At 42.4% G+C, this 14,098-nt stretch overlaps 1 protein-coding gene and 1 long non-coding RNA gene across 4 annotated transcripts in view; one reads left to right on the top strand and one right to left on the bottom strand.

Annotated features, from left to right (window-relative positions):
• LOC122535716 overlaps positions 1 to 14,098 on the top strand; it is a 73,164-nt gene that overhangs the window by 8,499 nt on the left and 50,567 nt on the right. The gene's annotated exons all lie outside the window — the stretch shown is intronic.
• On the bottom strand, positions 8,087 to 9,624 carry LOC122535725. The gene is made up of 3 exons (XR_006308240.1): positions 9,218 to 9,624; positions 8,247 to 8,353; positions 8,087 to 8,168 (listed from the first exon to the last, which is right to left on the bottom strand). It is a non-coding gene; the product is annotated as an uncharacterized LOC122535725 (long non-coding RNA).

Here is a 14,098-nt window from a genome sequence, read left to right as displayed (position 1 = left end):
GATCGATTTTACCGTCATCGTCTATTCGAATTAAAACGAGCCGCGCCGCGCGCGCTTCAGACTTCGCGGAACGTATCAATCTGCCGCGCCGCCATTGCAGAAATGGGGGAGGGGGGAGGGTGGGGAAGAGAAAGAGAGAGAGAGAGAGAGAGAGAGAGAGAGAGAGAGAGAGAGAGAGAGAGAGAGAGAGTCAGTCGCTGCAGTAAAATTAACGGAGATGTATCCGTTGAAAAGTGAAGAAAAGGAATTTACGAAAAACCTTGGTGACACAGAAGAAACGAAACGAAATACTATAATTTTATTTGAAGAAATACTTTCCACTTTGAACGATGGTTTCAAGACTCTAGCGATTGTTCGCTAAGAATTTTTCCAAAGAAAAATTGAACATCGTTCGCTGTAAATTCCTAAACGTTTGGAATAGTAAACGCATGCAGTATCACAGAGATACCTCAGTGCTGTCAGCTTCGAATCTGCTTCCCACCTTCAGCGCGAGAATCTAAAATTTCTCAAGTATTTCTCAAGTTGTGTTTACAAAGATACTTAGCATCGCGTTGTACGCAGAAGAACACTGCGCGAACACTTTCTAACGTAATTCGATACCCAAATACACTATCGCCTCTCGTGTTTCATTCCTGAATGTGTCGTGTCGTGTCAATCGCGGAACACGAAGATTTATCATCTCGTTCCGAGTGCTCTGTGGGAGGACGTAATAAGGTGTTGGGTGTCATTACGTTAGTATTTACGGTAATTCGACACCCAAATACACTCGTCAATCTTGTCCGTTAGTATCGTTGTCCCTCGTAGTATAGCCTGAAAGTATAATCATTTTCGGGTTCTCCGATGTTCAACAAAGGTAACACTTAGTATCGCGGCGGTGTAATTCGATATTCAAATACCCAGCCAATTTCTCCGAAGCACGGGCAGCATTATACTCGCGATATTTGCAACAAATCTGAATAACACGCATTAAGGAGCGCCGTAATAACAGTGATATATTCCCCTGTTGAGGACACGAGCGCTCGCGAACGATCGATAACACGCGGGCAGAGGAAAATGCACGCTCGAACGCTAAAGCAGCTTCCCCGACGCTCGCTACTATACGGCCCTTGAAGGCATCGTCATCGATTTTTCGTAAAATTAGCGAGCTGTTTCGCTGTTCCGCTGTTGAAGATCTTGCGGCGACGGCGACGACGAAGTTCTGCTCGAAGCGTGCTCGCGGCGTTTTGCACCGAAACTTGGCGACGAAATTCTCCGGGGGCAATTTACACGGCGTGCAGCAGCAGCAGCAGCAGCAGCAGCAGCGGCACACGGGTTCCACCGCGGCGCAAGTGGGTCAGCCTCTTGCCGCCCGCGTGAAAAAAAGCTTAAGGCGCTGTCTGCGGCCGTTTCACTCGGGCTCTCGACGCGTTCAACGCGAGATTAAGTCGACATGAACCGCGTTCGCGGCGGCGGGGGGAGGAGGAAGAGAGAGATCGCGGAAATTCCACTTGCCGTTTCGAGAATCTTCACCCGAGGTGAATGTAATCGCCTCGCGGAAAAAGCGGCAAACGGGGGAACGTCACACACACACACACATATACACACACACGGGATATATCTGGGTAGGTGTCCAAGGTTTCCTCAAACTTGTGACAAATTACTCACTCTCGTCGAGAGATATAGGTCGCGAGAATGTTGGAGCTGTGTGCGTCGCTAGAGTCTCGTCCGTTTCGTATATACGTGTGTAGTTTTGGAAAACGTATTAATAGTCGCAAGTAGTGATTGTCGCGCGGTGCAGACAGCAATCGATACACGGCGGATAGTCGAGTGGCGCGTGAAAACGGTAACCAACGTGTTAACGCGCCGCCCAAGAAATACGAAGGAAACGTTGAACACTTTCGCAACGTAGCCTGCATAAGGGCAGGGAAAATCGTTGGGAACAGCTGCACCGTCGTCGACTAAATTACTAATAAGGGAAAAAGTTTCCGTCGCCGTGTCCGCACACTTCAGTTCGATTATATCTACGTTACAGTCGAAGGATCCAAAATTAAAGACGAAATTATGATTACGGTGACGATGAAGAAATGAGGTGAAAAAAATGGATTGACAGTATGTCGAACGTGTGAAATTTCGTTAACAATATTGTCTTTGATTTTAACATTGCCGAGCAGTTAATAGGTCAATCGGGGTGTGTTTTACGTTGGTTTTGCTGGCAGAATTAGTTAGGCACCGCTGGGAATGGCGCAACGCGATTTCGCGGTACCAATACCTAGGCGAGGCCGACGAAAATACACCTCGCCCGTTCCTTAATCGTCTGGCCCGTCTCTATCGAAGCCAAATCTATCCTGGTTGAATGAAACCTCGGCACAACCTCGTCATGGAAGGGCACTCTGCGATCCATCGATCTCCACAATTTAATCGAGAGAGAAAAAGGAAAAAATCTAAATTCGTCGCAACTCTCTAAATCGTACAAACTAGGTGAAACTTACTCAAGTGACGATAAACGAAGGAAAAATATCAACACCGATAACCAATTACCCTGGCGATTCGGTGACGTTGTCTGACTTTCAGCTACACTATACTTAGTACCTCCACCTTCTTACTTTCTTGCAAATCCATCAGAGTCAGAGCTTTGTGTACTCTTGACTTTAAAATTTGGTACAGTCTACTCGTGATTTAAATCGATGCAAGAGAGAGAGAGAGAGGAAAAAGAGAGAGACAAAAGTCGAACAACTGTTCCACGAACGTGAAATTATTTCCGTGCTTGTGTATACGCGAACACGTCTCACTGCGTATTGCCTCGGGCGTGTTCCCGATTGTCGATTCGCAAATAAATCGCGTCAGACGTCGCTAAATCACGTTTGCTGCATTGGTACTTCGCACAGCTAGGACTCTGGCATCGTTTGGCGCTGCGATCGCGCGGGCTTTTGTACACACGCGACATATCCTGCCGCCGCTCTCGAAAGACTGCTACGTGCCATTACCGGCTGACATGTTTGGACATCATTGTTTATAAGCGCTTTTACACCGCCGATCGGAATACCCACCGCCGCCTCTATCTACTAAACGCTAATTGATCAAAGGAAACAGTGTACATTTTGTAGCATCTCGTAAGCGATTAACGTACATATTGTCACGTGACGCAGGTAGCGATACTCGTCCATCGTTCGTGTTACAGAGATCACGATTGCACCTCGGGGTAGTACGTAATTTCAGTTCGAAACGTCGAGAATATTTTATATATATAATCTGCGAGAATTTTTATAAAAGCTAGCATTCTGACAGAAATTAAATTAAATTCGTATCAGGTAGGAGTTGTGGAATTATCTTATAACTGGTGATTTTTGTGACTTTAATTCACGGTTTACTGACTGTCATCTAGTTGAGGAATCCTCGAGGAAGATTTCGATCAGAGAAGCAAGATCATTCGATCTTTTCAATATTTTTACGTCGTGCATATATCTTACGTTTCATTCGGACAAAAAAATGGATCGATTAATTAAACGATAATTGCCATTTAGCTTGGATGAAACGCAAATTTTCCACGTGGAGAATGTAAACATCGGTTCTAAGTCGGTAATTTTTAATCACGTAAGAAGCACAGTTACGTTAATTAGGGTAATGAATTCGTAACGTCGGCGATATGAGAAACGCCATAAATATTCACAGATGCAGTCGATCCGCGAATTCATTGTAAAACGATCTTATTCCGCGAGTTTGCCAGACGCCAATTTGATTTTTGGCATCTGTGGCTGCAATTAGATAATTACCTGAATCCAATTAATCCGATCCACTCCACAAATCCACCAGAACCTCAGTTCAAACATAATCCCAACTTTGCCTAATCTGATTCTGATGCAAATATTATCAAACCTCCTCATTGAAACGAAACAATTTAAGTTCGTTTTGAAATGATCTGTTGCTCACAATATTAATTGCTTCACTGTTTGAAGAAAAAAGGGAAGAAATATTTCACAGATTACATAATTCGTAAAACGTAAAAACACGCGCTCGATTCATTAGCGCGCTTGACAACAACAAGTTACGAAAGTGATGTTACACGACGTTACAAATAAATCATTCTCGTTCCAAACGAGATGTTCTCTCTCTCTCTCCCTCTCTCTCTCTCTCTCTCTCGACGATTCGTAAAACTTTCGCGCGTATGCCAATCGAAGTTGCACGGTTCACGATATCATTCACGTGGTTATAAACGGTGAATAATATCGTGATCTTAATTATACCGGGCTTCTTTCTATCGTGATCTTGTTTTACTTCGACCTCTGGTCTAGAATGCGAAAATTCGAGGCGAAGAAAGGTGTGCCGGAGGTGTTTGTCTGTTGGCCCCCCTGCCGGCGGCGTTAATGGCGGCGCTACGCGCGGCAAAGCGATCGAAAGAAAGAGTGGCGTTTTATGAAAAGTCGTCGAGGGCCTCTTTGAGATATTTGCACCAAGCGCTTCCCCCTCAAACCGAACCAAAGTACAGTCGCGTTCGCGTAGTACACGCGCCACCCGCGTCAAGCGGTAACAACGTGTATTTATCGATCGTGCTTCGTCGGTTTCCTCCCTCGAAACGCTCTTCGAGCGCCGATTGACGAAACTCCTCTTTCGGGGACGATTCTTTCTTCCAGTGCAATACTCGATCTTTCGAGTATTTTTCAAACGAACAAAGTGTATGTACACTCGCGTTGCCAACAACATTTCACATTAACCATCTGTTGAAAATTATGGTTAAATTAATATCTTATATATAATTAATAAAAAATTCTGTGTATAATTCAATGAAAATTAAATAGGTGAATTAAAATTAATAATAATAAATTAAAGTGCCAGCAATAGCGGACCTCACGATTCCAAATTCGAAGCGTGTTTCGCTAATTATCCCTCGCACGGGATTAATTATGGAGCACCAAAAGAGAGATTATATTATTTCTCAATCGTTCCGCGCGTAACCGTGGAAGCTGTGAATGGATTTTCGACAGGTTTTGCGAGAAATATCCTGAAAACAGAAGGACGCTCGAGCGGCTTTCCCACACATGTACACACCGCGCCCCGGACACAAAAGGCTTCTCCCCGCCTTTTTTGTACTTTTTCGTGACGCCGCGAAGAACCGGCAGAGGGTGAGACTGAAAAGGGAGAGAGAACCACAAAATTCGTGTCCGAATGATGAAGAGAGAGAGAGACGGTCGGTGTAAATGAGAGGAGAGTTCCCTCACGGTCGAACAATACGAAATGTCTTCCGTGAGAACTTTTCCCTCGCAAAACTATTATGCTACGGGGCTGTGGTGTCTGGTTGCAAAATCCATCCAGCCCTTGCACGCGTGGATGCTTTTTCTTCTTTTTTTTTTTCTTTTTTTTTTCAAACTCGTGATTTTTCGGTTCCTCGAATTGTCTCGGAACTTGCACGATGAAGGCCGAAACTTTCTGTTTCGAGCCGCGGTGAAAACACGGCCGACGCTGAAATTCTCTAGTTTCGCTTAATCTTATCGTGAAGTATTGAACTTGATAAAGGGGACTGGGGAGCAGCGGAAGTGGAGCGTGGTAAATCACTGTACTCCCGTACTGCCGTACGAATTATGTCCTCCGCGCTCAGGCTTCGTCCGACCAAGTTTCTTTCTGGGCCAGAAATTTCTTCGCGAGAGGGAGAAGCTTCTTCGTTCGAGAAGTGGAACCGACCCGACGAGAAAGGAATTTAATTCTTCCTCGGGAAACAGGGAATTCTGCGAGAAAAATTCAACCGGCGAATTTTGGGGAAAATTAGGAACGAGGATGTACGTCGTTCTCTCTTACATAAAGATATATACGCGGCGAATAAAGTGAATTCCGAGACCAGACGAGGGAGACAAATTTGAAAGAATAAGGTCTGAAAGGATCGATTGCGAAGTCTGTCTGTGGATGCGTGCGTATGTGTGTGTGTGTGTGTGTGTGTATGTTGGACCGTCTCTGCAAACGAGGAATATTCAACCCGGAAAGAAACTCCGGGCGGCAGTTATTCGGCTAAAGAGGATGCAAATGAACTATTCACGGCACTCGGGGAGGGCTGGGCAAAAAGAGGAAACGTTACGCGCAAGAAATTGCCTCGGAGGAGGAACAGCAACTAGCAGGAGAAGACTAGAAAAAGAAAAATCAACTTCGTCTTAACAGAATCAACAAGCTAATGCATTCTACGGAAAACTAGCTCGCGTGCAACTTCGTCAGAGGCGCCGAGAATACCAAAGATATCGGGACTCTGTTTTTTTTCGCCGAGTACAGAGTTCCATTCGTCCAGATTACACGGAACACTGTACGCAGTGGTAGGAGTTAGGTATAGTTAGTACTAGGCTTAGGTATAGTTTAACGATGCGATACGACGTGACAACCGCTTCGAGAGATGACATTTTGCCCTGCTCGCGACGATTAATCTCATGCGTTGGAATGACGTGCCTTTTTGTCCCAAAATTGCAATGTTCTCTCAGTTTTAAGTAAAACAAATAGATAATAAATTTATTACTTCTCCAGCGTATTATCGTAAATAACGACGACGAAAAGTGAGCGACGGATTATTGTAGACGATTCTCGGTCACTCGTTATGGTCCGCAATCAGCTGCCAGCGCGAGAGGTTAAGCAAACTATCCGATCGGTCTGTTTTTAAATACCGTGCCGAGCAATGATACGAGAAATTTGTTCCAACACACCGTGTGCTTGTTAATCTGTCTGCGCTCTCGTGCAAACCAATCAGTTTTCGGTGCCTCGAATGGCGGGAATTTTGGCCGTGGCGTTACACGAGATTCAGTAGTAATTGATGATGTGATACTGTTACGTCACGTGTCGCGCCATTAATTAATAGTTAATCTCGGAACAATCGATTTCGACTAACTATTTTGATTCGGTATAAACGTAGAAGCGTAAGCTTCAATTTGTGTTTGAAAGTGTTGTGAAAGTCTGTTCGAACGGTACTGAAACAATAAATATTACCGTCGAGCTCTTCGTAGCATTCGCCAGAAATTTAGAACGCTTCCTGCCATTTATTATACACTACCGGAATCTTTTGTTTTGGAACGTCAAAGAAGTAGAATTGATGTTTCGGTTCAAAAAATTCGTCTGTTTTTGTGGAATTTTTATAGAAAGAGGTGTTACAATTAGGAACAGTTTTGTGTAGACACAGACATTTTAGAATCTGTATAATGAAAGGTGGAAACGAGTTATTTTACAACATTTGATTAAAACTTTTAACTTAGAAGTCCATTTTCATGTTTCAAGTGTTAGTCATCAAATACTATTCATTCAGTGTCAGTATTCGCTGCAAATATCGAGAAATCTTTTTTAATATTGATGAATGGTGACATAATGATATTATTATTAATAAGTAATATTTATATTTATGAACGGAATTATCTTAATACTTCTATATTTTATAATCTTAATATTTCTTAATAATATTATTAATTAATAAATATAGAATGTTAAATATAGAAATATAAAAAATTATAAATATAGAAATATTAAGATAATTCCGCTCATAGATATAAATATTACTTGTTAATAATAAATATTTTATAATCTTAATATTTCTATATTTTGTAGGTTCCACTCTGAAACTTTCATTTTTATAAAAGTAATCGCTTATCAGTTCTCATTTAACATTTTCCGAAAAAGTTCTACTGGACATACATATGTTTTAGTAAGTAGAACTTTTTAAGTAGAACCTACTTAATACTTATTCGATCCTTCGGTTTCACCTAACATTACCGCGAGTACCGCATTCATGCTCCATATGATAAACGCATGAACAGACTAGAGTTTAGTTAACGGCGACCAACAATGCAAATTTTTCCCGTGTAATTTCTCGGAGTCAGTTCGTTTCGTCTAGTTTTGGAATAGCGAGCATTCGTTGCGGCTGTAGCCATGAAACACACATTCACACGCACTCACATACGCTGTGCAAATGCTGTGCGTGTGTGTATAGTGTACGTCAGAAAATACGTGGGTTCTAGCAGCTCGACTATGGCCGACGTGTCGACTTCGATTCTGGTTAAACGGCCGTCAATTTCTCGCGACAATGTATCGTAACTCATCTTGGAAATATCGAAAATCCTGCAAAAAAATTCTCTACCTCCAAATGTTTCCTTTTTTTTTTTTCTTTTTGTAAAAAGAAGAGAATGAATTTCGTCGTATTGTTGCAGAAATTCTTTTTCCTTCGTTGCACTCGTGGCCTGCACAAGAATAGAATCAGAGATAAAATTTTGCGGTTTCGAAACTTAAGACACATAATCCTACAGAAAATTCTCTACCTTCAAACATGTTCAAACATTTCCTTTCTTTTCGCGAGGGAGGGGGAGAGAATGAATTTCGTTGTAGAAAGTTGCAGAAATCCTTTTTCCTTCGTTGCACTCGTTACCTGCACAACAATAGAATCAGAGATAAAATTTTGCTGTCTCGAAAGTTCAAGACGACGCTGTTTCCTAATTAGAAAATCATTTCTCGATTTTAACTTTAGCTCTATTTAATTTCAAAGTAGAAAATATTTTTTTTTTTTTTTTTGCTTAATAATTGCGGTTTATGTAAATTATAAATTTTGTTTCTATCGAAATTGAATTCCACAGTTGTTATTAGTGGTTATTAATCGACACGCACACTTCAATATCGCGGTTATTCGGTGTTTCTGGGTTAGATTGGATATAACAGATATATCAGAGATATATCAGAACGCGTGGATTTCTGGACTATAATTATAAAGCAAAACTGTAAACCGGAGCTTGCCGAGAGGCACTCGATGCCCCCGCACTGTACATCGGGAAACGAAATTATCGTGGAAAGTTCGAACATTTGAAATAATGCTCGAGCAGCTGAGAGCGTCAATTAAGGGTTAAAACAGAAGGCTCGGCGGGGAAAGTGGTGTGGTGCTGCTGAAAGTAGAAAATCACGCGCTCAAAATAATCCACTGTCTACTCAGGTTACGCTATTTTAGGCACTGCTCGTACTGCCTAAACTGGATCACAGAATTCGGTAAAAAGATTGCTTGGTCTAAATACGGCCGCGCAAGATAATGTATAACTTGAAGCTCAACCCTAAACATCAGGACAGCCCTACCGATGACGCACGATTTTCACTAGATTTTCACTCAGTACTCGAGACATTTGGGAAAATAAAATTAAACATCCAAGTTTGCTTTAACAATATCTGTTAATCTCTTGCGCTGCAATATTTCCCTCAATTCTAAGTATATTTAAGTATAACCCAAGGCAAAGGATAAATATGTTACTTTTAATAAATTTGTCACTTTTCAATAAATTCCAGCCAGTATGATATCATGCCCGACGAGTTCAAGAAGAAAGCGACGAATATATTGTATACGGTTTTGGTCACTCGTTATGGTCCGCAAACCAGTTGCCGGCGCAACTGGTTGAGAAAAATGCCAAACGTCGAAGTTCAACGCGTTGTCCTTTCTTTTCACTTTTAATCACCAGTTAACTGCGCGATTTGATTTTAAAAATCCCTCGCGAGGAATTTGAATTCAAAAATCGAGCAATGACGAGTAGTATACACTTCGAACGCAGGGGCAAATGCTCCGGTTATAAATTTAACAGATTGACTGCGTTCGAGCTATTAAAGTGAATGGCAATTCTTTTTTTATTTTGCACAACGAAGTAAAGTTAAGACTGACGTGTATACACGTCGAACATAAGTAACTAGTTGAAAAACATGATCCTGAGTCGCACGAAAGACGATAAAGCTGTGGTACTGAATAATTCAACGATGAATTCTAATGTGCAAAAAAGGAAAAAGAAAAAAAGAGCGAGAAATACTGTCAAGTGCGAGCACATTTCTATAACTACTGCCTCGCTCTTCTTATAGATCGGTAACATAAACGGGACGCATTACGCCACGACACGACGATTCGAGAGCGTCGATTCACCACCGATAGCAACAACACGGTCCCCCATTTTCTTATTCGAAGAAACGAAAATTTCAACTCTCTCTGGAGGATCGTTGCCGCTGAAAATGTATTCGCCGTCGTTGAAGATTATTCATTCATCGTTGAAAGTAATTAAGGGAGGGTTCGAGGAACCAGATTCTAGGAAGCAGTAGCAGAAATTTCAGCAACCAAGATTAGATAAGAAAAATGGATTTATAATTAGTCGAATCATGTCAGGTGTTGTTTCTCTCTCTCTCTCTCTCTCTCTCTTTTCCTCGCTGTTAGCAATTATCTGGAAGGTCGGTCAGTTCTGTTCCAAGCGTGTCTTGTCAGGCGTTAGATTCCTCGATCGTACACACTGGTGGTGGTACACGTACACCTTCCGTGTGGTTGCGCGTGACGTTCGCACGAACGTGTACTCGCGTGTTGCTCGCAGAGTGTGCTTATACAATCTGCACGTGGCCGTCCTGTTTATTTTCACTGTTCCCAGCAATCAAAAAAAAAGCACGACTTTCGACTTTCAAAGACTGTCTCCAACCTGGCAGGAAATTCAATATTTTTTTTTTCTTTTTTTTTTGTAAATTCGATACTCGTTCGCAAAAGAAAAAAGAAAAACATCCTCACCAGGTGTGTATTTTGAACGTCCCTGTATAATACATATTCATAGACGCGCAGGAAAAATATTTCTGTTATCGTATGAATTTGTTACACTCTGTTGTTCTAAGCCCCGATTTTAGATTCCAGGAATTGTCACGCTAGGGAATTTTTGAAATGCAGATTATTCAATGGGAGATGAATTAAAGAGTGGGATAGTATTATTCTTTAAAAAAAAAAAAAAAAAAAAAATCGTCAAACTATGCTCTGTGAATACTGATCCAGAATTTTGGAATTCTTCTTCGAAATAAAGATATTCCGATGTTACGGCCATCTTCGATGCATTTTATTTCCATAAAAAACGTCCCGCAGATTACGGAGAGAGAGAGAGAGAGAGAGAGTGAGAAAGAAGGAGCGACTCACAGACGACGGCGAGCGACTTCACAAAGCCGTGTGTCGAGAGGATCGATCGGCATTAATGAACACGTTGTACATCATTGATTATGAACGCTACGGGCCAGTTGGCAGCCCTGGCGATCACTGCAATTTTAAAGCGACTGCTTAGCACCGATTAACAATCCCTCCTCGCCGACGTATCACGTGACGTGACAAAAACAGCATCGCGTCGATTAATTAATGAACGTTCGGTTGATCTACGACCAGCGAGAAAATGATCCGGTTAGAAACAAAACAAAACCAAAAAAAGAAAAAAAAAAAAAAAAAAGACACAAATCCTATCAACAACGGTATTAGCGAATCGATAATGAATCGATCGGGGAAAAAGGTCAGGTTCTCACAGGCGATCGTGTTTTTTCACAATAATCGGCGTGTAAAAACTGCCGGCCGGGTTGAAACGCAAACTCTAAATAAGCCGCTGTATCAAAACGTGGCGCGATCACCTCGCAACCCAGCTAATAAAGCTCTCCGTATAAAGTAACCATCAGCGGTGGTTTTATTCAATGATGCCAATGACATACGCGGCACGTCATGCTCGTTCGCAGTGGCTCTCACATGGCGTCCAAAATACCGCGGAAAATTCGGTCGATCGCTTTTTCCCGTTAACGCGCTTTCACGGGTTCTTTCTCGCGTTCAAAATACCTCACGCCGGTCCGGTTACTCCGTAATCAAATTGGGAATTTTTCGCGCGTTGACAAAAAAACGAAATCCTGCATCCGCCGTGGATCAGTAGTTTTATTACAGCGATCGTACCGCCCGGTAATTTCGAGAGTTTTTGGAAACGCTTGAAAAAGGAAAAGTTCGTTTCAACCAGTTGCCGCTGGCAACCGGATTGCGGACCATAACGAGTGACCGAACCGTATACAATAATTCGTCGCTTTCCTTTTCCATTGAACTCGTCGGTGTGTAGTATCACTGGATAGATATTAAATAGAAGTAGTAAATTCATTATTTATTTTGCCCGGGTTACACTTAAAACTGAGAGAATGTTGCAATTTAGGGCAAAAAATTCTCGACGCGGCGCGTCATTCCAGCGCGAGAGGTTAAATAATATTTAAAAAAATCCCAGAGTTCCTTTTTTATGAAAAGATTCGCATCTAAAATTCGAATTTATATGAAAGCTACTTCGAAACAGATATATCGAACAAAACGAGTGGAAATGAATCAAGTCCCTTTGTTTGAAAGAATGAAAGAAAAGAAAAAAAAGGAAATTTCGTCTAATTAATGCGAAAGATGACTGGACAAGCGAGTACAAAATGGAGGAGTTTAATCGATATCACAGTTACTTGAGCTTGTAAGTTACTTTGGCTTGCAGAGGAAGGAAAACGAAAAGAATGAGAGAGAAAAGAAAGGGGGGGGGGGAGAGAGAATGGAATGGTTCCAGTAACAGTGGTGCAGTGCAGTTTTCCACGCTGGAATGTAGCGTTTCAGCATTCCAGGTAAAACGGTGGAGCCCTCCGCGATACCTCGATTTATGGAGAATTTTGTCCGTGAACGGCACGTCATATTAAGCGAATTTGTTTGTTAACGTGACAGTGCAAGACCGACAGTAATCCTTTACATCTGACAAAGATGTCATCAATCTCAAGAAATGTCCCAAGAATCGAAATGAACGTAAAACTTCCCAAAGCAAATGCAACAGCGAGCAATAATTTTCTCAAGTAAATCGATCTTTCGAAGGGAATTTCTCGGACATTTCTAAAATGAAAATTTAGAAATTTCACAGTCAAAAGTAATTTCGTTGAAATGATTTGTTCCGAGGATTTACAAACCCAATGGGGACAGTTTTTCCTTTCGTCAAGAGTCTTTTGTCCTCCGAGTGTACTTAGGAACACCCAAGCAGTTTTTCATGTGCTGGAGATGTCAGGTCATTCCGAGGTATTATTAGCAGATGGACGGTTCGTAAAATTTTCACTTTTCCTTCACCGAAGGAAGACCAACATTTCATTATTACTCTGTGGAACAACACTGCAGTGTAAAGATAACAATGTATTATCGTAGCTTCTTTTTTATGGAACACACAATTATCTCAAGCTTCAGGCTTAACCCCTTACGCTGGCAACTGGTTCGCGGACCATAACGAGTGACCGAACCGTGTACAATAACTCGTCGCTTTCTTTCTTACAAATATAACATAAAACTGAGAACGTCATTCCAGCGCAAGAGGTTAAATTGGTAAAAAAAGTCAGGAGAGATATTCACGATTGAAATGAAAACGGAACAAAACCATGGTTTGTCCCCACGTTGAGCAGCTGTACCAACACACCATGACCTGTTGAGGCCAGCATCGGCGACGCGTAGATGAAGCGGTCTACTAATCCCGCGAGATTGAGCAGATATCACCCTCGCCAGGTGGAAACGAGGTGCGGAGGAACGAGGGAGAGAGGAGCAGAGAGATCCACGTTGCCTTGGCTCTAGACCAAACCACGAAGAGGCCAGGGTCGTTTCGAAGTGACTGGGTGTAGGGGCCTGTGCCAACGCCTACAAAATCTCGCGTTTTCTGCTGGCAGATATCGAATACGCCGCCGGAACGATTAGCGGCCCGTTTCCAAGACGCGAGACCCGACGTGGCGAAAGTCGGTCATTTTCCATCGATCCTCTGGTGTTCCACCACGATGTGTTCGGTTCCGCTTTCGCGGAATGAAATTTGCTTTCCAGAAATTGCAGCTTTTTAGAGCTGTACGACAAAATTTCAGAAACTTCGGACATTGAAACTTTTTAACACGTACGGAACCAAACGTGTATTTTTTACCTTGTATGTAGTATTTTTTATATCAATAAAAATCAAGTATATTTGTCAGACTCGTTAATGCGTCCACTAGAATGAATATTGCAAGTGTCGGACCGACGTCGGCCAAACGAATAATGAGGCGTCGGTCCGCAGGAACTAACAACGTCCCGAACGTGTTAACACATGAAAAAAATTTACAGTTTCCACTTGTCTCGCTGTCGATTGTGTTTGAAGCACCGGGCCCTCAATGAGAAACACTGGCACGCGGTCTTGCCACGGTTCTCAAGAAGCGACTGGCCTAATAACGGGCTTGGTGGTCGTCGCAATTATGCCCATTATGCGAAGTGCAACGGAGAATTGCCACCGGTATGGTTGATGGATGACGATGATCCTTAATACACGAGGTTCTTGCCGCGACTGAGAACCACTGGTCGGATCACACGGTC

This window comes from Frieseomelitta varia, unplaced genomic scaffold, assembly GCF_011392965.1.
Source record: "Frieseomelitta varia isolate USP_RPSP 00005682 unplaced genomic scaffold, Fvar_1.2 scaffold_759, whole genome shotgun sequence".
In the NCBI taxonomy this organism is placed as follows: Eukaryota; Metazoa; Arthropoda; class Insecta; order Hymenoptera; family Apidae; genus Frieseomelitta; species Frieseomelitta varia.
Note: the sequence above shows the minus strand (reverse complement) of the source record. Positions and strands in the feature narration are given on the sequence as shown.